We start from the raw sequence: 23227 nt of genomic DNA on the forward strand, positions 1-23227 counted from the left end.
TTAATTTGCAGGTAAGTGCTCTTGTCAGGATATTCTAATGACATGAGACATGAGACAAGTTTTCAAGAGACAGTAACAGCTTATATTAAACTAAAGGGTTTACATGCTTTTTCCCAGTACATTGATCTATTAAGATACCTCCTAATAAACCTTATCCACACAGGTATGTGTGTCTGTATATGTGTGTGTTTGTGTATATACATATAGGGGGAGAGAGAGAAAATGCAGATTTAAACTTCTAACCTAAAACAGTGTTACTTACAGTCTGTAACGGGATATTGAAAAATCCATTTTTTGCTTTACATCTTGAATTATCTCTAATACTTTGTCAGATGCTTTAGAAAAGAGTTTTCTCTGTTTCTTTTGGCTGTCCAACACAGAAAACATGCCATGTGCTCCTCTGCCTCTCGGTAGGCTGTTGTGCCTTAAATTCTTACTAAATAGCATACTTCGTATTTGCCTACATTGTTGAAGCATTTTGAAATATTTTATTGAACAGATAAAAATTAACAAAAATATTCTTGCTATCCAAAGATTTGAGAAACCTCAGTAAAAATTGCACTATTTTAAATAAAATTAAGTCTATTCATATAAAATATTTTAAATTCAATCTGAATTATGTCCGTTAGGATAATATTGTGATTGCAAGCTGCTAACAAGCTGTAGAAACTATGCATTGCAGTTGTAGAACTTAGCATGTTACGGGAAAGAGAGCAGAAATCTACTTGAAGGAATTCAGTACTTGAAAAATGCATATCAGCTTAAGAGGGAGACTAGTGGGGAAAGGGAATAAGGAAAGATGAATTGGTAAAATGTTTCTACATTTCTACAGCCAGTACTGCATGCTGTGCTTCACAGCTTCTAATAGAAAGATTAAGTGTATAGTGCAGGTCGTGCTAAATCTCTTCTATGCATTTACTGTACTGGCAGTGTAAGGAGATTTGACAAGCAGGGCAGGTGCGTACAAGGCATTTCTGTAATAAAAATGGCTGCCTATAACTTTTGGTCTTTTATGTTTGCATATTTTTTATTTTTCAAAATAATGCTCTTTCTGAGGTGTTTGATTTGAAATACGTAAGCGCCAAGAAAGCAAAGTAAAGAGCTGTTAGAATGCTCTTTGTTTTTGAATTCTGTTTGTAGTCGTTAAAAAAAACAAACTTGCAGGCTTGATGCCTTTTCATGTATTATCTAAGCTGCCGCAGTTTTTTCTGTGTGTAGTATTGGTATTTCAATATCTGAGGTTCAAACGTATTTCCAGTATAATACTCTGTTTCAAGCTATTTTACTGCCACCAGAACACTTTCTGCTAAAATTCCTTGTGCTTTTTTTCAGCTTTTGGAGTTTTTGAAAGGTAAATGGGATGACAAGGATGTGGTTGGTAATAGAGGTACTAAATAAAACTTTTCTGCCAGCAAGACATTGTGACTCTTTTAACATTCTCATCCAGAGTGCAGGGCAGGGGTGTAAACGCTCTCACTAAGGACTAAGAGTAAGAACTTGCATTTATAGATAACTTGAAGCACCTCATAAATACTAGTTAATTTTTCCATGATGCCTGCGTAGCTGAATTTTCTCACTTTTTTTTTTTTTTTTTTTTCTGGAAATACTGAAGTGAAGACAGTGGCTTTACCAAAGCTTCACAGGAGATCATTGGTAAAGCTGGGGCTAGAACACCGAATCGTTCCCTTGTTCACTACTTCACACTGCAAAGTTTTTCTGTCTAAAATCAGTTTCCTAATAGGAAATTAAAGTGTTAGGCTTTGGAAAAATCTGTTATGCAGTGTGTTGTCGTCTTGAACCTATCTACAGAGATATGTGCAGTACCTTTTTTATTCATATTTAAGCAAGATATGATTGATTGTTTTTGCCAAAGTAATTTCATAACTACTTTCTATTTTGTTGGGAGCCTTAGAGTTGTTTGTTTACTTATGTCATAACCTTGGAGCTGATTCTTAAATCTCTTGCTGTTGTAGTAATTTAACTCAAAAAAGTTGAGAATTGCAAATTCAGGATTCCTCCCCAAGTATAGGTTTGCTGTGTAGTTACTGTCATGTTAGCTGTAAGGGGGCCCTGTGTAATCAGTGTAGTTCTTCCCCTTCCATCTTTTTCTGGTGCCTTTGCAGATGCCTCTGCTAGAAGCACTAAGAGCTGCAGGATCAGAATCATGATAAGCAGAAGGAAGATCCTCAAGCAGCTGGTGGATCTTCCTTCTTGCTGCATAGGCACATTGCAGACATCCCCTAAACGTGTTATGTGATCTCATGGAGACCAAACTCAGGCCTCATTCCTGACTGTGCTGGTTAAGGCAGCTGCTCTTGGTGCATGAGCCAGGAGCTCTTACTCTGATTTATGAATGGAGGCAGAGAATTGTTATCTCCAGCACATAAATTCCTTATAGCTATTAAACAGAGCTGATATTGAACCTGTTGACCTGGAAGTGAATGACTCCATAGCCTTTCATTAATCCTTTGAGATGTTTAATTTCTGGTAATTTGATATTTCAGACATGATCTTCTGTACAGATAAAATGGCTTAATTAGTATACATTACATGATATCTCTTCACACTACAGTGTGTACAATATTTATCCACTAGAAAAGTAATTCAGTAGAGCTCAATTATAATACATTGACTAGAGCATAAATGTTGAAAAGGATATGGGCAACGTGTAGTATATTTTAAGCAGAAGCATTTTTCAATCAGTGTTTTAGCATCTGTTGATGTCTCACCTTCTGAAAATGTGTTTCTAAATCTTTTGTCATAGCTTACTAAAATGTTTAAAAAGGGATTCTGACAATGCTGGAATAATTAACAAATCATAGACAAGGAAGTATTTGGGTGGGACAAGTTGATAAAACCTCATGTGTGATGTAGTCACCTATAAAATATTCTCAGCGAAGTCTTTTTTTATTGTCATAGATGAGCAGTATAGATGTGAAAATATATGTTGGAAAAGCAACTTGGTGTTTCGTATGGTCTCCCTCTATATTTTAATTTGGTAATACTGGTTGGCAGTAATTTTTGGTGATAGGCCCCAAAACTTGTGCTAAGCAAAAATTATTTTGTGGCACTCAGCTCCCAAGCCCTGGAGCTGAAGACATCTGTTCTGGAGCACTGGAGCTCTGCATGGCTGATCAAACATTCCCAGCAGGAACCACGGAGAGCAAGTGAAGAGAAAGGCCCTAATGCTTCTGCCCTCTGTGAAAGTCCATGGACACACAGGTACTAAGAATCTGGTGTCACATCCTGAAAACAGTTCGTTTAGCTGGAGCAAGTAAATTTTTTTTGTTGGTGACGTGTTTTGTGACCTGACTTACCTACTTTTTCCTTAAACTTTCATTGACATACAGATTTTCAAAGGAAAGATGCATTTGCTCTATCTGTATTTGTATATATTGCTATCTGTTGTTTCTAGAGAAAGATACAAAGACTGTTTTTCAAGATGAGTTCTCTAAATATTGAAGGTTCTTTTTCTGCTCCTGTTCATGAGACATTTTTTGCCAAGGCCGCCTTATTTCTCGCAGGTTCTTATTGTTCCAACCTTTTGCTATATGATCAAATGTGGAACATTCAGCAGGTGCCAGAGAAGTAGGGCGAGTAAGCCAATGTTCCTGCATCTTCAAATCAATGTTGAAAAAGGGTGTAAAATGCATCTATCAGCAATAGAAGCTACTGGAAATGCTACATGGGCTGGAAACTTGATAAACTTCTAGGAAGTTCCAAGTCTCGTGTGTTTCACTGCAGATGCTTCATAACTTCAACTACTACTTGTGATCTATTTTCACATGGTTTTTAGGTGAACCTAAGGGAACACATGAATCTACTGGAGAAGTGGTATTTTGTAATTTCCCTTATTGCTTAGCCTCCAGAATTGCATAGAGGAATGGGGATTTGACCCAATTGTCAAATGAAATATCTTTCCCAAACTGCGAGAAATTATTTTTTTGTGTCTGTATTGACGTTAGTCTCCTTTGTCAGGTCGGCTTGTACAGAATAGTACTAGAATTTAGATGACCCCTGCCCCAGCCCCGACGCTTTCCCTCCCACCAATCTCTGCAATCCAAGGCTTGAAGTAATTAAATCTATCTCTTTTTCCCCTCTAGCAACATTGATCTGTATTGTATATTTGGGCTCTAGAGAATCAAAGCTCTTTATTCTTGCCTGGGATATGTTGTCTTCAGATTTATTCCGTACGTGTATGGAATAAATAATGAAGGAGCAAATGATGGAGTAGCGGCGTCACAGCAGTGTGACCTGCTAGCCACGAGGTGGCATCTGGGCTGCTTGAGCCCTTCTGAACTGGATGCGGCGCAACACCCTCAATTTTAGTCTGTCTTCAGTAAATTATCCAGGTGCTTTTCCCTTTTGGTGTTACCTGCAACGACTCTTCCCTGGAGGAGACTTGGAACATCATCTTTGTGAGCTAGTGAATCGTGCGTGGCTCTGGCCAAGGCTTCCAGCCCTTCTTCACCTGGGTACTAGGTATCTTTAAGGGGAGCTGCTGTCAGGCAAGTTTCTCTTTCCTTTATTAGAGACTATCAGAAAGGAGTGACTGATCGAGTGAGAAATTGTACATGAGAAAATTAAGTATGTACCATTGGATTTACATTATAATAGCCTGGCTTGAGCCCTCTTGTGCATCCAGTCTGCTTTCTGCCTGCTGTAGGGTAACAAATGAAGGGAGAACATTGAATTTTGGTGCTGACAGTGTGCTTGTCTCTGCCTAATGATTAAAGCAGGATCTGTGCTCCAAGGAGATGAGAGATCTGTTTCCACTTGCATTTCTGGTGTCCCAGGGTTTTGTTTTTCCAGTCATACAGTGGTCAGGGAGCAGTAAGTAATGCAGCTCTCAGAGGGAAATGGGGCTGGGATGTAGTGACCTTGCGCGGCACCCAGGCAGAGAGCAGAGTCAGTAACAGCCGGGGGTCCCACTGACACTCCTGCAACCACCAGGCAAATCCAAGGGGATGGGTGAGCTCCAAGGCCAGGCTGGGAAGCCCGGCCGGCCCATCAGGATCATCAGGGCTGGATATGGAGCTCCCTCCTGCCCAGCGCTGCAAGGATGGCCCAGAGCTGAGCAGGCTGCCTGGGAGCCTGGGGCTGCAGGTGCCCGGGAGGCCCCACTCAGGGCAGCTAAAGGCTGACTATAAAATGTAAAAATGGCCTCGTGGGGGATGTCCTGGCTGAGGAACTGGGACTTTGGATTGTCATTTCCTTTATAGCTTGTGGGGTTTGCTTAGCTTCTCAGTGTGTAAGCTCCTCTTCTGCAGGACAGGAATGAGAACAAATTCAGTCATGGCTATGAGATGACTAGAGTTCAATGGGATGTATATGTAAGAGGGAGGAGGGAATGGGAAGTTTTATTGTCTTATCTTGTGTCCTGTGTTTACAGTATGAAGGATAAACTGGGAGAGGGGAAAGGGTGAGAGGTTCTGTGAAACCAGCCCTACCTACTTGGTCAGGACAGGGTGATATGAGAGTACTTTGGTTTTGTTCTGCAATCTTTTTGTTTATTTGTTTTTTAATTCCATATGATGTAACTAAAATGGTAAAGAGAAAGAATTGATTTCAGTGCTTGGAGGAGCTGAACGTGGGTTAGCTGGATTTTACAGGCTGCCAGGAAGAGGACTGACTTCAAGTTGGGAGCCTGGAGAAGGTTTTTACATAATATTTAGCACTTGAACAAAGTTGCAAGTGTTTCTTGAAACAATCACAACCACTATTAGCAGGTTCTTTGTTTTTCACATCTTTGCCGTGTATCAGCCTCCCTTGACTTTGCTAATACAAATGGGGCTACACTGGTCTGTATTTAACCAGTATTTCAGCCAGTGAGCTAGAAAGAGACAATATCCTCGAGAAGGAACAGGGTCCAATTTTCACCCTCAACAATGAGGCCTCTGTTCTGTTCGCATTGAAGTCCTTGGCAAAAGTCCCAGTAGTTAGATCTGGATTTCTCCCTCCTTAAAACAATATTCTTCCTTTTGTGCTTTATCCTCTGCTTGTCAGAATGAGCTGATCATGAGCTCCTGCACAGATGACATTTTAGCTTTAGTATGCAGGAAGGAGGCAGGAATTAGGACTTAGAAAAATGTTCAATAATTAGCCACAGAGGAAGGAAAACATCCAAAAAAAATATACAAGGAATTGACTGACTTCATTTGACTGGGCTGGAAAGTTCAGCTGTAATGATAGTGCTTATATTAATTATGATGATTTGCTGAGAAGGAAGCTTGCTTGTGCCCAAATGCTGTCCATTATTTTCCAACCCAGATGAAGTATCTTTGCCCATAGCTACTGCTGCGTGCCCGCCTCATGGAAATGGGATGGTCCATAAGGGCTGTATACTGCCCATCCCTCTGGGCTACAATGCAAGATGGCACGGTCGGATCCGATGCAGACTCTCAGGCCAGAGTTCAGACAAGTCTATGGGAAGTTTTAGTGCTCCCTGTATTTTCATTGTCCTCAATAACGGTGACGGATTCAGGCCTGGACAACACGGTGGCTTGTCAGATCTGAAGATAAAGGATGAGCCCTCGCATTTGAGCCGGAGCCGGGGCAGGAGATGCCGGGGCTGTGCCGAGGTGCTGCCCTCTCCAGCAGTGCCTGCTGCCCTGGGCGCTGCTGCTCACACATCTCCTCCCCTCGCAGCTCTTCCCTGCTCTGCCTACAGCTGCAAGGATGGGAAGGGTTTGTGGGCACAGCTACTGTAGCATATGTATTATACGTGTTCCCCTATGTAGGTCCTGTGTTTGGATGTGACTGTGTGTCAGTTCCTCACAGCTGTTTTGTCTCTCTTTTCTTACTGGCAAAATTTTTAATATGAATTTAGTTTTGCCACGGTGACCTCTCCCTCTCTTTGTCCTTATCCTTTCTTGTATTGCCAGAGAGAGGATCCGCTGAAATGGTTCCTCTGTGTGGCTATGAAAGCTGTTCAGACCTATGGACATCTTGATTCTCCCTGTGAGCAGGTCCCATTCTATGAGGCTATCCCTGCAGAAATCTCTGTCTCTTGGCTGTGGACTTTCAGTTTTGGAGTCTTAGTGCTCTAAAGTTCCTGTGGGAGATCATGGGGAGAGGCAACACTTGGAGAATGTTTCTTAATGACTGTCGTGAGCCAGTACGTGTAGGGCTTTAAAAATAAGAAGGATAACGTGAATTTAATGGGAATACTTAGGGCAGCTAATAAAATAAGCATGGCATTAGCAAAGAGAATCGTTCAAAAATACTCATCCACTGATATTTATGACCAGTTTCCCAAGCAATAGCAGATTTTGTGTTCGTTTTAAACGACTTTCAGGAACACTGATTAGGAATCAGACTCTAAGTTACTGCCAGTGTCTTCCAGCAGTAGTTGTCAGGCATGGACGTGAAGGGATATGGCTGCTAATGGGCAGAACGGTCACAGCAAGATCCCCCAGAAAAGCATAGTTGTTATATTTTAGAAAAGAAGTATGCCAGTATGCCTCGTTTTGCCTTGGGGGACTGTTTTAGGTAGACTAATAAAAATACATCTTTGCCACATATAACTTTGTCTACATATGAGCGCTTTGCCATTATTTTTTAAAAGTTTCTCCAGATACAGTTCTGCTCCGTGAAGCAATGGGAACAAATCGGACGCCTGCAGGCTTCTTTTGCAGAAGCCATGAGCAAAACCCTCTCACTCTAACACTAGATCACGCTGCTTTGTGATTTCTGCCCTCCTCCACGGGGTCACAAAAGCCTCGTCCTTCTAACCTCAGCTTTGACAGCTAAGAGCCTTGGAGAGAGGAAGTGCCTTAACCCGTGCAGCGCGGCTGCAGGTGCTGCATGGGGTCTCGAGCTCTTCCTATAGAGACTTTCACCCCAGGTGCTGATACATGAGTGACTCTTAATGTGCAATCTATTAGCATGTTTCACTCTAACAGGCTAATGAGTTGCCGTGATCCAGCCTGGAGGTCAGAGATGAAAGCCTTGCTGGTGAAGCTGCTTATTGAACTTGATCCCCCATCCTTAGCAGGTCGGGAAACTCATCCACCAAGAGAATGACCTTTGCCAGCTCATGGAGACTGATGGTTGGATAGTGCGAATCTGAATTCTCAAACTGGTCTTTGGAGCACGTAGGAAGGGTGTTAAATTTCCAATAAGATAAGGCTTCTCTGTATCCTTTTTTATTTTCAAATGCCCATATAAAAAACTCTTTATCTTATAAAAATTGAATATAAAATGGAATGTTTTCAGATTACTGTGCTGATAATTCTACTGTATGTCATTGGACTCAATGCAATCGTGTTTTTGTAGGTCTGTTTCCTTTAAGACTGACCTATCGAAGAGGATTACAAAAACGATCACAAAGAAGCTTTTGACACACAGAAGGATTTTAGATTTTAGGTGCTGAGGCACCTTATCATGATGCATATGATTTGTAGACAGGAAAGAGTTTAGAAATTCTTCTGTATCTCATCACAAGTAAGTTTCGAAAATATCCAAAATATTCACCTAGGAATATTTTCTTATGTCACGGATGTCAGGCAGTGGATTCTTTCCTTTGACTTCCTTTGATCTACACCATCACGTAGAGAAATCAAAGCCTATTCTTTGTTTTTTGCGGTTAGAAAGGGTATGCCATGGACTTAATTCAGGACATGGACTCACTCCTTCCCTGAAGCAGAGCATGGTATTTGTCATTTGCAAGCGCTTGGGAGCCCAGTGCTTCAGATTTCCTCTAAACAAGGAATAAATTCAAGGAAATTCGGGGATTACATGTGTAGCTGGAATACATTGGAATCAGGGTAGCACCGAGCAAGATGAATCTATCCATCATAGGCATTTAGTGTAAAGCCTATATTTGCTTTTCTTTACTTTCCACATAGATTCGATCAACATAGCAGTTCTGTCATTTGCTAAATACATGGGCTCTGCTCTGCAGGACACCAGCTCATCAGTTACCAAGTGAGCAGCCTGTCATAGGGCCTGCACACATCATTTGTAACTGTCACGTCCCCAGAGATCAGAATCTTCCTCAGGTCCCATCCTTTGATGCCTTGGAAATAGGCTGGCTGTACCTGATACCAGACCTGGCCAAGAACAAGGGAGGAGGCTGGACCCAAGACCCAGGCACTGAATAGGAAAGTTTGAGCCTCTTAAGTTGGGCACCAGCCTGCAGCAGCGGAGCTTTGAGTATTGCTGTTGCATCTGTCTCCGAGAATGCAGGTGATCCCTTCAACTGCTTGGTGATAACACTGCATTCTCACTTCCCTTTCCCCACTCCAGGAACTTCTCTTCAGGCTAGATCCCTGTGCTCTTTTACCATTTATATTTTTTCTTTCGGATTTCCAGAGAGTTTGTCAATTGCTCTCAGCGACTGCGCTAGAGTAGTGTGTGTGACTATCACTGAGCAATTCAGTAAAGTTGGCATGTTTCTGTCCCACTTAGGATGGAAATGCCAGACTTCCCTTCCCGTGTCTTTGCTTTACACAGCTTAGGTCAAACCCTGCCTGAACGCTAACGTACTTTCCTGCATGTTAATTTTAGTTAATAGCTATTCAGTGAAACAACTTATCTGCCTCAAGATGTATGGCACAAATTAAGCTCAACGCCCAAACAAATTCAGCAACAGACCCCGGCCTCAGTGGGCTCTTTAAGGCCAGTGTAACATGCATTTACATTGCTTTATTTCTCCCACACACTGTAACTTGCTCCCCGGGGGTTACGTTGAGTTAGTTTCATTTTCACATTGTACTAGTGCCACTGTAGTCTTGCATTTAAATCGTCTCATTTCATTTTGATATCGTGACGTCATCTCCGCAGTGAGGCTGCCTGGAGAAGTTGGTGCTACAGCCAAGGCAGAGCCAAGCAGCCCTTTCCAAGCAGGCCAGGGGGTACCTCGCTGAGCTCTGCTGTACGCTCAGCCTCAAGTCTGAGCCCAGTCTCACTCTCCGGTCTGATAATACAGTGTATTTTTATATCTGTTGATGTCCTAGTTCACTCTGTCACTGGTGGAAATTGTGTGTGTGTGGCAGGAGAGGTCTTTGGGAAAGCTGATGGTGCTGGGCTCGTGCTGGTCAGCAGCAGCTGGGCAAGGGCACGGACAGGGCTGCTTCTCTGTCTCAGTGTTTGCCCGAGGCTGCGATTTTCTCATCAGCCAGGGATGGTTAAAGCTGCCCACTGGAAAATCCCATAATTGGGTGAGAAAGGGTGAGTCCATCCCTCGGGTGCTGTGGAATATGGATTACTCTGACCTACCAAGTGGCTGCTCTGGAGCCAAAAACAACTAGACAGGAATGAGCAGCTGCCCTTGGAGTCCTCGTACAAACACGTACGCGCAGCTCCCGCAGCGCCCGAGTACCTTGAGCACCATGGAAACGCCGAGCACTTCCCACCGCTAAATGTCAGCATCCTAATGGCAATCTGTGCACATCTGTCTGCAGTCTGCTCCTCCTGAGCAACTCCTGAGTTGTGTCCTCGTGCACGAGGGTTTGTCGTAGACCTCCCTGCCCTTGCTCCACAGGAGGGAGGGATCCAAGCCTCAGGCATTAGTGTCTCCCAGTCTGGGACGCAGCGTTGGGGTCTTGCCTGCACCTTTGGCTCTTGGCTTCATGGGAGCCGCAGAGCTGGTACTTCAGTGGTTTTCCTTATTTATAGAGCTACCATTAAATCAGTCTAACCTAGTCATGCAGTACTTATAGTAAGATTAGATAGGTTACTGTATCCAAGGAAAGTAGAGATTCCTATTTTTTGGTGGAACATTCACTTGGAAAGGAAACTCTAATTTTGATGTATGTTTTTTCCCCTACTGCTATAAAATTTCTAGGGACAAATTCAGCCAGGCTGTTTGACTCTAAAGATGAAATCTTGGTGGTTAGTGTTTTAATTATTTTGTTTAACAATGAATGAGCTCTGAAGCTTTGAGCTTGAGGGTTGGTGGGATTTTTTTTTAATTCTTCTTCTCTCTGAAAGCAGTGAGGCTACTTTGTGCAAACGTACAAAAGCAATTCTGTGAAGCTGTTGGTTTTAGGCATTTTTAGAGTGATGCAGGAATAAAACCATTTGTTAAAGCATCCTCTGGGATGCTGTGTCTATATACATTTGTCAAAGGACACAATATTGAATGCTGCATTTTCCAAACACTAGACCAAGATGAATGATATCTGGATGCTGAGCCTTCCTTTTATAAATCAGTGGCATATCAATAACAGGGTTCATCTTCTCCCTGAAGTTTTACAGTACATATGGTAGCCTCCATATGGGAAATGATAGGTTGAGTTTCACAAACTGTTGTCAGCAGGGCCTGCTTTTCAATCTAGTCGATAGACTAATGGGAAAGTAAGTGAAATAAGGACACTAACTAAAGGGCTTTGGGATGATGCTTTGGAACAGGGCTTTGTGAGTGATAAACTGGGAAGGACATTGAGAAGCCCTTGCAGAACTGATGGCAGTTCTTCAGGGTGATGGACAGGGAAAGGAAAACTGTTTATAGCTCGGGTGGGATTGAACTGAGTGGTGAAAGAGGATGAAGGATATATGGAACTGAGCGTATATTGCACTGGTCTCACTTTAGAGGCCTGAGGCTGAATCTTCTCCTACGTCTTAGGTAACCATTAGTTTGATGGTTTCATTCTAATCTTCTTTTTTCACGAGGCACAAGTGCAGTCCTGAAATTTATGTTTGACATTTTGTATTGATTTTAAAGTTATTTTGCTCATTTATAAGGTCTTCAAAATGCATTTATGGGCTACCTTTCAATGCTCAATTTTCACTTAAGCTTTCCAAAAAGAATCCACCAATTTACTGTGATTTTTCACATCTGTTGCAACCTGGAAGTAGTTAGGTGTTGAGCATTATGTCCTATGGCTGTGAAATTTTCATCCTCCTTGAAGACAGTATGTGAAGACAGTAGTTGGGATAGTGTTGAATGAGGACTTCAGCTATCCCAGATTCCTCCAGTGCAAAGAAAGGGTCTTATCCCTGTGGGGATATTCTGCCCATGAGCAGTAGATGCCCAGTTCCTGCCCTTGCTTCCACTGCACTCAGGCACCAGGCAAGGATGCATAGGTGAGAATGCTAAAATGGGGAGAAATGATGAAAAAGAGGAAAGGAGAGAGAGGAGGGTGCATTGTAGAAAGCAGAGGAATAAGAACAGGCGCTAGTGGAGAATCAAACACATGGAAACCTAAAAGAAATGGAGAGTTTGATTGGAGATGAAAAACGTGCCAAATGAAGATGTGTGCTGCAGTGGATAAGCACTCCGTAACAGAGAGGATGCCCAGCTGCCTAATGACTGTAGGTGCTGGTTCCCTGCTGTCCTTCACCAGAGTCTGTATCAGAGGAAAAGATCTGCTTTGCTGTCATGAACCAGGAATGAGGTCCTTGGCTGTGCTCAGCGGGGCGCCTGCCCAGCGCGTGTGAAACGGGTACGCGACTTCCGAGGAGCCCAGCAAAGAGATAAACACCACAGGACCAAGACTGAGGCGTGTTTGCTGAGCTGATATTAGTCCCTTGCTGTTTGCTTTCGACTTTTTGTTCTTGTTGATCAAAACATGAAAAGGAGGTAGGAAGATTTTGGCAGGAAGATGCTAAGACATTTCATAAGCAAATATTGTAGCTGCCACGACAGGGACCTCATTTCTCAAATCAAACTTGAAGAGGACTTTCTTCATCAGTCCCATGCAAATATTCATGGTTTAGACCCAGTGATTTCTAAAGGCTCTGTTTCATTTTAGGTTAATATTTTACCTGTGCCTCTCTGTCATATAATGTGAATTAATGATAGCTCTCATACTGGCTCTTTTAATACTCTCCAGAGTTTAGTGACTTGAGGGATTATAGAGTAAAAAGCAATTAAGAAATAAAGAAAAGGAGGGCGAGACATCAACAAAGCACTTCTACGGATACTGAGAAATGCTTAGATAGTAGTATATTTCTACTTGTCTTCTCTGGTAAACATTGTTTTATTCATGATTTTATTATAATATCATTTCCTAGGTAATAATTCATACAATACACAGCGCCTTCTTTCTCTTTTGTTTTTAATTATATTTGCTTATATTATTATTTGTTTACTGATTGCAAATACTCTCATAGATGAAAGAAGATGAAAGGAATAGATGAATCAATCACATGTGATAGGAAAAATGCATATTAGCTAAGATCTGCTGTTTTTGAAAAATTGGGGCAAGCAAAAACTTGTAATGTTTTCTGGCTACATTTACCACTGTTACCATACAAGAATATAACGTAGCAAACAGAGCTTATTTTTGTCGCCAAAACTTTTTGAATGTAATAGAGAGACACTATTAAATTTAGTTTAAAGGAGGTCAGTCTGGGAAAGGAAAGGCCTTATTGCCCTCTACAGAAGAGTCACTCACAGTGAAAAACACAGTCTAACACCAGGATAGTCAAATATTCTTGGTTTAAGTGATCCATACAGTCTATACCAGTGACTTCCTAATACACATGTGGTATGTAGTGTTTACATGTTAGGGAAGAAAAAAAAGGTTAATTTTCTTTTGCAGTGTTTGAAAGTTTTGGCCACTGCAGTTCTGCAGTTTCTCTTTAATACATTGACCTATAAAGTCTAGTATGCTAACATGGAAATGGTACCTGGGGTTCAGACTCGCAGCACATGCTTTCCTTTGTGTTATCCTCAAGTCCTTAATATTGATCTCTGTTGTGTTTTCACAGGTAAATGTTTTCTTTGCAGCTGAAAAGGCTAAAATATGTCTCTTATTTTTATGGAATGGTAAATTGGGGCAAAATTCATTGTATGAGTAAAGCATTGTTGTCACAGGTTATTAGCTATTACTCTGGATATTTTAAAGAGTTGCAGAAAAAAACCCAAAAAACGGGAGTGGAAGTGCCTATGAGGTAATATCTGTGTAGGTTCATTCACCAGTCACATGCGGCCACCAAAGGGACCAGATGTAGCATTTGTTTAGTCAGATGAAGTCTCTTATGGTTATGAAGCAAGGTAGAGAAGCTAGTGGGTGGAAAATACATCCAGAATGTTCACTGTGAATATTACTAGTTCGTACCACGTACGCTATGGTATCGTTAGCTATTTTTTAATACTTTGTTGTTGAGGTTCCCATAGTCAGCGCCCAGCAGAGCCGTGTTCCCAGACAGGACATATTAGTTAGTCTTTGTTTGATTTCTTCTTCCCTCCAGTATTACTGTTATTGATTGGTCCTTACTGGTGAATAATGACTTGTTTTAAAGTGGAAGCAGATTATAAAGTCAAATCCAAGAGCATTCCGGCCAAATTCTGTGCTCATTGACACCAATATAAATCCAGGGGCACTCAGATGGATTGCAGATTTACACTGGTGTAACTGAAAGCAGAATTTTGCCCTTAGTCTTTAACAACTCATTAGGGATAAATAGCCTTTTAGCTAATGAAAATGTTGCGTTTTTGTTAACAGCTTCATAGTGATATACACCAAGTGCTGCATTGCCATGATAACTGGAAAATTTACTTGCCTTTTTCCTTTGGTAAAACATGGATACTATTGTATTTGTTCCATAGTAAAATAATTAATTGAGCCATAAAACCCGGATACTCAAAATGTGCTTATAGTATTTGAAGATAAAAAAAATGCAACTGTAAGCAACTAAGCCATACTCAAAGCAGTCTTAAAAAATAAATGTGAAAAGTATATGATAGTGCTGTGTCCTCCAGTGACGAGAGGAGATGTGCTTTGGCATATGGGAATTTTCAAGAATTCTTGCAACCATCATGGCAAGATCCGATGAATCACCATGCCAAGCATGCAAATGCCTTCTTGGATCCTGCTTGGAAGGGTTTTGCTTTGTTTTGTCTTATACAATAGTTAATTTAGTCTTCTGGTCTGTCAGCTCTTTCTAAGCAGTAAGAATGGGGCTGGAGACCCTTCCTTGGAAGTTTTAGGGTTGCCTGTGGGCCAGGTGAGCAATGAGTTGGTTGCCCAGCTCTTCAGACACGCGCAGAATGGATGCCCCCATCCTTGGGACCTCTGCCACAAGTAGAGGGAAGCAGAACAAGTCCATCTCCTCCTGTTCCTCAGCTCATGACCCTGCAACAGCAAAGAGTTCGTATCTACTGGAGCTGCTGTTAGGCCAGAAGCTTGACCAAGTTTCGGTTGGCTAGTGGGCTGGAAATAAGGAAGAAAAATCTCCAGGAGGAGAGGTGAGCCAGGGGGAGAGCCATGGGAGTGAGCTGAGGCTTTAGGTCAGTGTTTAGGGGGCAGTAGACGGTCCCGCAAGTGCCTCTTAAAATGAGGGACTTAACGAGAAAGGATGGGGACCAATATGAGAACTACTGAACTATTAAAATCACTTCCTAGATTGATTTGGCATCATCAGCTGTCCCACATACAGGTATAGGCTGCAAGTCTGCCAGTTTTGCCACCAATCTGCAGTATTCTTTGAGCTTAGTTCTAGGGTTTGGGGGCTGCCCATATTCTTTCTGCAGCCTTTTGCTTTGATTTTGAATCTGCTGTCTCTTTTTTGCTCCTGATCAGTTTGCTTTGGCCTTGACATGTTTCATAAAGGAACAACATCTTTTCCCTTGCCACATACGATAGGAAGCTTTTCGAATGGGGCATCCAACACCTCCTCTTTGACTCAGTGATTCTCTTTGAACACCTACGAGCTTTGAAAATGGTAATGCCAGCAGTGGCAGGTAGTAGTGGTATTTTGTTTGCTTGGATGGGTTTGAAACTTTGCATTTTCAAAGTTCCTCTCACCTATAATGTTATAACAAAAAATGTTTTTTTTTTAGCTTCAGCCAACCTGTTGTCAGAATACGTTTCCACTTAAATATAACTGATCATTAATATCTCATACCTGCTCTGATAGATATATGATAAAGTCTCTGTGTTATCTAGATTCCACCAGCAAATGGTAAATCTGTACATTGTGGCATACTATGGTTCAGTAAATTTGCAGTAGTTTTAGACTGTCAGATCTTCAGCAGTTGTGCTTTGATCCCCAGGTTGTCATAAATGGAGCACAGCAGTGGCGTGCGGCTCTTCTGCTTCTAGGGCAAAACACGTCGCCTTACCTGTAGCTTTGATTCCCCCTCCTGACATCCTTTCAGCTTAAAGTTCTTTGGTTCGAGGGCTCAGTCTCACTGTGTATTTGGAGCATTTAATCCAAAATCTTACCCAGAAATGCTATGTGTTTTTCTACTATAAATCATAATTTGATAGTAGTTTGGAGAAAACTTGACAAATATGTTTCTGTAGGGAAAAAGGAGAGATTCTGTTGCTTTGATTTATTGGCTATTCTGATTAACTTTGTCTCTGTGTTTATCTAAATAATTGAGCTATAGGATTCACGTTGGACTTAAATCTTGTTTGTTTGGCCTTTAGAGCAATTACAATTCCCAGATATACCACTGTGGAACTCTTTCCTCCAACTATTTAAGGAACATAGTCATTCAAATGAAATACATATGTCTGTGCGTATGTCTGTATGATTAGATGAGCGTGTGTTAAATTATCTACCTTAAGACAATTTTTAAACAAACATTCAATACTCATCTGTAGCAATAGAAATGCTGCTAAAACACTGAGTACACTTTGCTTAGGTTTCCATGGGTTTCAGTCTTTGTGAGTTTTGCTTCATCTTTGTTGCTGTATCGTTGGGTATGGAGGCAGATAATCGAAAAGAAAACAGTGATTTTGTTGTCCATTTCTCAAAATCTGCTTATTAGTTTTAAGTCAGCTTTCTACTTTACGTATTTACAAAAGCAGAAGTAATAAATGTTGACAATGCTAAACAGCCTCTGGAAGGAGAAGCTTAGAATTGCTGTGTAAATGTGCTTTAAAAATTACCTACAGACAATATTGCTGTATTAAAATAATAATCCAAATGAGAGCAATTGCTTCAATACTGCTTGTTTTGCTTCCTATACATCAAGGAATAATGATGGATCATCTGCTAGTTTTGAATGAAAATATCAATTGGGGAGTGGATTTACATAATAAAATGAATAGAGCATGGAAAGCTTTCAGCATTACTTTCAGATTTTCCTCTGCGTGTCATGGAACTATTTAAAAAGCAGATGATTGTAAGTTTGTTTTAGGAAAACAAATGCTGTGGGCTGATTTGCACGATATCTTTGCATACGACAGCTAGCCCGACTCACAAAGCGCTCAGATTCCTTCTATTCCCTTCTGGTAAAGGAACCCTATGAATGTGTAGGGTGCCACTTAGGTGGCAAAATGTCATAATTTGCCCACTTTTCCTATTCACTTCCTTGTTCTCTCCATGCAGGGAAACTCCTCTGAGTTACACTCTCTGGAGTGCACCCACCAAAGAAGAAATGGGACCAGCCGTCTGGTACCCTGCACAACACACAATTTAGGGTCCTTGCATTCACAAAGGGAAGATTTTGCAGGTACATAAATTACCATCAGCCCTGATTAATCATCTCGTGGCTGTTTGTGCCTGGCCTTCTAGTCACAGTTAAACCTAGCAGGGTCTCTTTTCAGCTATGCCTGCCAAGGGATCTTCCAGAGTCTGATGGGAAACAGGCTAATGTCGGAGGTGAAGGACTCTTGTCTGGAAATCTGCTCTCTCCTCGGTCATTTGGGATAATGTCACTAGGCTCCAGATCCCAGTCCTCTCTCAGTTGCAACCCTGCATCCTTGCAGTGAGGAATCATGGTTATTTGTTTTACCAGCTTTGGAAGTTTTCAGATGCAGGAGGCTCTTGGTCTCCATGAAGTGGCGGGGAGGTCTGCCTGGTGGGCCAGCCAGGGGAGCAGTGACCTGCCTAAGGCTCAGAAGAGATGGGCTGACAGGAGGGGAAGCTCTCAAAGCCTTGGCATTGAGAGGACTGGTTTGTTACACAGACCCGCTTCATTCATCCCGTAGGCACAATCCTGGAGAGAGCAGTAAAAGCAGTGTCTGCTGCAGGAGCCAAAATCAGTTCTGCATTCATGTCTGATGCCTGGTTTACCCTCTTATTTGTGTGCTTTGGGATGGAGCCCCTCTACTCTGCAGACCTTTCTGTTTTCTGTTTATAAATTGTGATTTGAAACTTCAGAGCCAGCTGAGAGCAAAGTTTATGACCCTGGGGAAGGGACACAAGTTTGCAGGCAACTACTAGTGGAAAGGGAACTTTATGGTTCCTTAAGGGTAGTAAATCAAGGAAGATTAAGCTAGAAAAATTTTAGTTTTGAGGTCTGTGATAGAGTGAAAAAGTGATTTTCTAGATTCCACTGTCTTTCATGACAAAGCAGACAGGCAGTTTCTGGTTGGCTTCTGTTGTCTGCAGTCGTGTCAATAAGCACCTACTTAATAGCCAAATCTAACTGTTATGTTATTTTTACATATAAATTCCATTTCATAACAACAGTAATACTTCCCAAGCATCTCATTTGAGGACAATTACTCTGCTTCATAGGTAGTAAAACTCACTTGGCTTCATTATGCAACTCAAGGTGTGTGAAGCAGACAATTGCCTATAAGCTTGCTGCCTGATGTGTGTTAATGCTTCATTATAGTTACACTTCCCTTTTCATGGCTTCAGGTAACATGACAAACTTTCCCTGGGTTGTAATTTGGAAAATCCCTCCCGTTTCTTGGCAGGGTGTTCTTCTTAGTCTGCCAGTTAGTGGGCCTCACATATTCTCTAGAAAACTGAAGAGAATATTCTCACCTTCACACTTTGGCTGGAAGTTTTACAGTGAAAAGAAAAAGAGTCTGGTTTGTGGTGTATGTGAGAGCGAGTATCTTTACGGAGATGCAGAATTTGTGCCAAAGTGTTTTTAACTTGCATACTTAAATTAGGCACCTAATTGTGTTTAATTTCCCAAATAATGTTCCAGTTTACATTAGCACTTAAACATGTGGTGAAGTGTTTTCTCGAAAAGAGAATCTATTTTGCAATTGTTCATAAATGAGGTGATTACCAGAGTTCCTGAGCAGAACAGCCCCTTAGGAGCCCAAGTTACTTAACTAAAAAAGCGTCCTCGGCTCATCTGGCTGCATTTAAATTTAGATGCCTAGATTAAGACATCCACAGCTCAGTGTTTTGGCCACAATGTTTTCTGTGCTTGACAGTGATGGTTTTAATTTATTATAATTATTAATACAGAAGATGAATGTTTGACTGCTTCCTCCCCATGCACAGTCCTTAGCGAGAGGTTCACTCTGTCTGTACGTACTTGGCAGTGGGAAGGTTGACGCGGTACATGAGGGTCTCAACCCTCACAGAGTTTACTGCTACCTGGAGGGTCCTCCTCAGCCCATCTCACCTACGGAGTTAGTGCACACGGAGTTGGAATGCCAGCATTGCAGGGCAGATGTGCTGGCCTTCTGCCACAAATAACACTCGCAGTGAGGACCTAAACTGCCTGCCAATCCTGTTGTGTGAGAGGTTCATGGAATGAGAGGCACCCAGTGACTTTCAGGTTTTAGGTCCTAGTGTCTCACATTTCCTGCCCAGGGTGCATGTACTGTCCCACAGAATACTGTGTCACTCCTAGGTATCCTGTGTTGAATTTTACAGGTAGGAATCTTCTTATGCTTTTCTATCACTAATTGAAATGATAGGAATATGGGGACTAGTTTTCATGGAGTGCCCTGTTCTTTGGGGAAACAGGGCTAGGAGAGATTTCTCGAGTCCCTGAGCACTACATGTTGCTAGCTTTGGCAAGCACTTGCTAAAATCCCACTCATAAACAGTTGTTTTGTCTGCTCTGGAAGCCTTCTAGACTCTGGCAGCTCTCATGACTAGAAACCTCCTAACTAGCTTCTTAATTTTGTTGGTGACTGATTTATATCAGTTGTTTGAGGGCTGATAATGCTCTTTTGATTCATCTTGCTGTTAGAACCCCTTAGTTTCATGCTTGCTCCTTGAGGTATTCTATCTTCTTGAGGCATTTAGGAAAAGCTTTGACTATTTTGATAAAGCTCTTTTGGATCTGTCCCACTAGTGGGTCTATCCAAGTTTCCTGCCTTTTTTCTTCATCTACAATCTGAAGTCACCTGAGCTACCCCTTACCCCTTCTTTTCATCTGCTCCCTTCTGGCAGAACTTTTTTGGAGGAGGATCATGTAATCTAAACCTCATCTGGTCACTTTCTACTGGAGCTTAAATAATTGAAATGTCAATAACATACCATTTAAAATCTATTCTCCTTAATCTCCCAGAGTGGTGTGCTGGCAGATTGTGAATGTCACACTACTGATGAGCAAAGGACTTGGATATCTATGAGCTCCTAATCAAGGAATTCATCTAAAATTATATATCTGCGTAAGAAGTGCTGGCACAGAAGGGTGAAGTACTCACTGAGAGCTGTTGGGACTAAAGTGATTACTAAAGCAATTCAGAGCATCAGGGGCTCCGCGGAATATAGGTCCCTGCAGTGATTCAGCCCTCATAACTCTTCTTATCCTTCCCTGCTGCAGCTCTCCCTTGGAGGCAGCGCTGCAGCGTTGTCCTCCCGACTCCTGCAAGTGCCTCGACTCGGAGATCAGCAAGGAGACCCCAGACTTAGGAGCTGCAGATTGTCCCTCTGGGCTGGGCTCAGGGCACTGTTCTCGTCGTGCTCTCCCACGTGCATCCTTGTCCCCTTGATGAGCCCCTCAAGTAACTAGTCTTGAAGCTGTGCGTGTGCTGACACATCTCAGAATTACTGTCTCAAGTGCAAATTCAGGTGGCCACCACCATATCAGTTGCATCTAGAAGATATTTTTAGGTTTTTAGATTCATTTGGAAAAGATGTTTGGCTCCAGCTAGACACTCAGAAATCTTATACTAGCTTTTAACAGTTTATTCTAGGGATTTGAATAGTGATTAATGTAACATTATTCTAGCCATTTGAACTGCACATCAGCATGGTAACTGAGGAAGTATTAATATGCTTAGAGCTTATCCATTGCATTTCAGAGAGACATGCAAACAGTAGGTAATTAATAGCCTGATGCCACTGGTCTGTCTATAAACTTCAGTTCCTGTCATGCACCTTGTTTCTTGCAAAGTGCGTTTGTGATGGCTAAGATCTAGGGCACAGCTTTGCACATCTCAGATGTTTCTGGATAAACAGAAAACCCACAAAACACAGAGGGGAATTGCTAGCCAGTAGCTGAGAGTGAAAAGGTTTTGAAGACCTGGATTTTAACCCTTCCCTCTGTCCAGGTGGTTTTCAGCACAGATCTTGCAGCGCCCTTAAAGTGTCTGAAAAAGAGGCTGTTCTCGTGCAGCAGGCCTTGCTCGGGGCCCACATGTGCCTGACACCGACTAAGCCCTGGGCAGCCCCTGTTCCTGCTCCAGAGCTGGACACAGCAGCAGTGAGAGCTGCCGAGAGCTGCGTGTGTGTCGGGGGGTGGCAGGAGGCAGCGCGACACGCGTGGGTGGCGATGGAAAGGTGACCTCGTATTCCTGCAGTCGGAATCTTCCAGGATTTATCAGAGAGAAGGGAATAGGCTCAGTCAAATGTGAATGAGACATCTCTCCTGATGGATTTCTGTTACTGGCATCAGTAGTTTGCTGTGAAGAAATTTAGAGTTTCAGGTCTAGTCTTTCACAGCAGATTATTTCCCCAGTTGTTTCACGAACCACATTGAGGAGGTAGCACCCCAGCAGTGCCTTTTTCAAGCTTTCCAGTGACTTTGTCACCTAAATGTGAGCTAGCCTGTCCCTCCCTTAAAAACTGCTTCAGTGCCCTGGCCCCTTGTATACCTACTAGTGAGTTAATTTTCATACACCCCGTAGAGTTGCTTAGTATAAATATTCATATTTCAAGATAGGCCAAGTGATCCACCAGACGTCACAAAGGAAAACTCCAGCGCAGACAGGAAGGGTAACCTGGAGTCCTGGTACCCCAATTTCTTGCTTAGCAGCAAGATTAACTTTACCCTATTCCTCTAATTATTATGAATCAGTAAACCAAATCAACTCGCTTGCTATTAAAAAAAAAAAAAAAGGCATTCTAAATCACAGGTCAAATCTGTAGTCTGGAGACACCTTTGACTATCATAAATGGGATGAAAAACATCTCTTTTGAAAATGGTAGGAAATAGCTTTGCACGCTTGATTTCTTAAGTGCAGAAGGAAATGTCATTCTTGCAGGCTCATGCTTTTTCATCTGATTATTGCTAATGCAAATTGCCAGTAGGGAATGCATAAATCTGCACTGCAGTTTCTGAAAATGGTGCAAACAGTAGATTTTTTTTTTTTTGTAAATATGTCTCTTCATTTCAGCCCCCTTAATGCAGGATTCAACTTTCTTACTGAAAGACTTGCTAGATACCGAGTTGTCACAGATCGAAGATCAAAATACTATTTCTTAAACCCTGGGCGACATTTTTTTTCATTTTGCTGGCTTCTCACTGAGTGTGTAGGATAACAGAATTTAAACTCTGGAGTTGGTTTGGATGATGGAAGTTGTATCTGGGGGAAAGCTTCACTCCTGATCAAAGAGAGTAAAGACAAAGCGCTCAGCAAAGAACATTTAATAATGAACCATCTCGCACCTCCGTTGTAGCAGGAGACAATTAGAAGGGAACATATAGTGGGAGAAGCAAAAATAACACTATAGAATTATTGAGCTGAACAATATCCTCGCCTGCGTTTCAGAGGAAGGATTGGAGAGAAGTTGACATTTTAATATTTTCTAAATTACTCTGCAACATGTTTTCTGATGAATTTAATCTGACGCCTCTTCCAAATTGATATTTCATCCAAGAATGTTTGGGCAAATATGTTATTAAACTGGTAATTTAGATTTAGCAAGTTTTATATTTCAGTTCATTAAAAAAAAAAAAAGCCTAATTTCCAGAGTTAAAGGAATAGGGCTCATTATTTCCCATGCATAGTGTTAAATTGTTTTACTAGCAAAACTCTAGATCGATTTGCATCTTGCATCTCGATATTGAATGTTGTTTACACTAAAAATGCAAGAGGGAGGGAGGGTAGGTGCTCAAAGGCAGCAGTACAAGCAAAGAGCTGTGTTTGACTAGAAGTGACTCACAGTATTTTGTGGTGACTATTTGAAGGACAGTGACAAAAAAAATAAAATGTCTCAACTATTGGTAGTTCTCAGAAAATAATGAAACCACCAACTCTTCAGGTTTGATCTGGAGTTTTGTTTCAGCATATGGACATTATTTTCTGGTCTGCTTTGAGCAATCTCTTGGTTGAACAAGAAAATTACATAAATCTTTCCTCTCCTTGGACTTTAGATGACTGATGAAAAACAAATCTTCCCTCAAAATTAACTCAAGTATCAACACTCATCCAGCCTTTCTTTGCAATAAGCT

The sequence above is a fragment of the Tinamus guttatus genome, unplaced genomic scaffold (assembly GCF_059628265.1).
Source record: "Tinamus guttatus ecotype Peru unplaced genomic scaffold, ASM5962826v1 Tinamus_guttatus_pri_ptg000153l, whole genome shotgun sequence".
Taxonomy (NCBI): Eukaryota; Metazoa; Chordata; class Aves; order Tinamiformes; family Tinamidae; genus Tinamus; species Tinamus guttatus.